The sequence below is a fragment of the Mus caroli genome, chromosome 7 (assembly GCF_900094665.2).
Source record: "Mus caroli chromosome 7, CAROLI_EIJ_v1.1, whole genome shotgun sequence".
NCBI lineage: Eukaryota > Metazoa > Chordata > Mammalia > Rodentia > Muridae > Mus > Mus caroli.
Window position 1 is genome coordinate 869,084 of NC_034576.1, and position 2,865 is coordinate 871,948.

Sequence of the window (2,865 nt, forward strand, 5' to 3'; positions counted from 1 at the left end):
AGTGAGTTCCAGGACAGCCAGGGCTATACAGAGAAACCCTGTCTCGAAAAACCAAAAAATAAAAAATAAAAATTAAAAAAATAAGAATAAAAGTACACCTTAACATTCATTTGTGTGTTTATGGGGGAGTGGGAGGGCATGTCTATGGAGGTCAGAGGATAAGTCTATATAGTTGGTTCTTTAAATCCACATTTCTATGGGGCTGGATACATTTTTGTCCTGAAGGTCACCCTGTGTTCTGTGGAAGCTCAGCAGTAGTCCCGAGGCTCTGATTATGAGATTCTTCCAGATATCTCCCACACTTCTCATTTGAAAGGCAAAAGTGTTTCCAGGTATACTCTACATTTCTGCAGAGAGAATATCTTGTATATTGTATGGATGCATCACCTGACCATTAAAAAGACCTATGGCCTATACGAAAGGATAGATTAGAAGGTGGGACATCCAGGAGGCAGAAAGGATTCTGGGATAGAACCAGACACAGAAGATTTGCCCAGAGAAGATGGAACTAGATGTATGCCTAGTACCTGAGTATTTTAGGTCTTGCAATCTAATCTTGGAGTCATGAAGTCCAAGATCAGAACAAATCTGGGGCTGGGTCCTCAAAAAATGTGAGGGGCAATGGTCTCTTTCACAAGGACACACATTCCAAGCATTTTGTCACCTACCCTCTCCATAACCTTGGAGGTGAGCATTTCAGTGTGGGGAGGTTAGAGACACTCAGATCACAACACAGATTCTGTTGCTAAATATTCCTGAGTAGGAAAATCATCTTTCGGATATTCAACACCTATATAGATTGTGTTCAAAAGAACCTGCAGTGTTCTTTAAATACTCAGAGAGCCTATGAAATGATTTTTGAAAACTCTATGTGTGATAGCACAAGCCTAGAATCCCAGCACACAGGTGGCAAGAGAATCAGGAGTTCAGAGTTGGCTTCAGCTCAGAATCCAGCTGAGATATGTGTGTGTGTGTGTGTGTGTGTGTGTAGGGNGGGGGGGGNGGGGGGGGNGGGTGTATAAGACAATTGCTCACTATACTTCTTTCTTATATTTAATTATTTTTGCATCACTCACCATATGTAAAAACAGGCTTATTTGGTTTTTTTGTTTGTTTGTTTTCGGGTTTTTTTTTTTTTGGGGGGGGGGGTTGAAACAGGATTTCTCTGTGTAGCCCTGGCTGTCCTGGAACTCACTCTGTAAACCAGGCTGGCCTCAAACTCAGAAATCTGCCTGTGTCTGCCTTCCAAAGGATTAAAGGTGTGTGCCACCACCGCCCTGCAAAGTTTTACATCTTAGCAAAGTAAATTTGTATGAGCAAGATTTCTACTTAGGCAGGCTGATGGTCTGTACAGAGAGGTCACCTAGCAGGAATTAAGAAATAGATTTTTCTGATAGAATTTTCTGGAATGATGAGATTGTCTTTTAACACTGTCTAAGATGATGCTCACCAGTGGCTAGTGGGTCTGAGAAAATGGAATTTTAGATTGATCTAATTATTTTAATTTACTCAAATTGAAATGGTCACTGCTGCTTGGGGCTCATCCCACAGTAACTGGCTCAGGCCCAGAAAATTTACAGACTGTTTGTCTAGGTACAGGGAGCAGCCCCCTCCCCACTCCGCCCCCCTCCCCTGCCGGTAAAGAGGGAGGAAGGAGAAGGGTAAGGACAGGAATTCTGCCTTGGTTGGAGGGAAGAAACAGAAGCTGGCCCACCCTAGCCCAGGAGGACAGAGGGGCAGCATCTATTGAGCTTTTGCTGAATGATAGGCCCTATCCTAGATTCAAGTCCTCTGGGCAGGAAGCAGGACGATAGCAAGTCTGAGACCAGCCCAGGTTATACAGCAAGACTCTGACTCAAAAAACAAGCAAATGAACAAGGAAATATGTTCCTAAGGTGTGTTCCACACATGGTATGTTATCTCTTTCAATCGTATCAGCCAAACTGAGTCATCTAGGTAGAGTCTGAACCCAAGTCCATAAAACCAGAGGCCATAGTCTGCAGTGACAGGTACTGTAGAATCCAAAATAAGTTTAAGACCACTTAGCCCCTTCCCCTCTGAAGGGAACTTTAGGAAACATAGCAGTCAAAATGACTGTCTACAGCTGTCAAAACAAAATGAACCGTTCTCAGAAAAATAACCATAACAAGATAGCAGTTCCCAGAGAAAGTCCCCTACCCCACCCCACACTGAATTCTGAGAAAAAACAACAACAACAACAACAAAAACCAAACAGAAACTGCCCTGACCTTGTCGATAGCTGTGACATTAATAGCTGACCCATAAGTTCAAAATGTGCTACTGCTTTGCTGACCAAATCATAATAACCCACCATGGGGGCAAGCAAAGTGAGTCACTAGGCCAAAGGGTTACTTAGTCATACTATACAAACCAACCAATGCCTGAAAAGGTTACTTGCTACCCCAATTAAAATAAGCCAGCTACCCTGTTGCCTAAACTTCCCCCTTACAAAGGTATAAAAATTTTGTTCTTTGTTTGTTCTGGGTCTCTCCTCTGGCCTGCATGCTGAGAGCACAACCCAACATGTTAGATCAATAAAAATCCTCTTATGGTTTGCAGCGATGGTGGTCTCTGTGGTATTTGTGAGTGAGGGTCTTTTGGTGAACTCCAACAGCACCTGCCCACAGCCAGAGTAGCTCAGGATTGGGGTGCCCAACAACAAACAAACTTTATGGGCACACTATCTAGGTTCAGAGAGGAAGGAGGGAGAGAGTAGGTAGGAAAGAAGGGGAAAAAAGGAGAGAGAGAGAGAGAGAGAGAGAGAGAGAGAGAGAGAGAGAGAGAGAGAGACAGAGAAGACAGAGAGAAGGTGCTTTCCCACTCCAACTGAGGTTTCTGTCACTA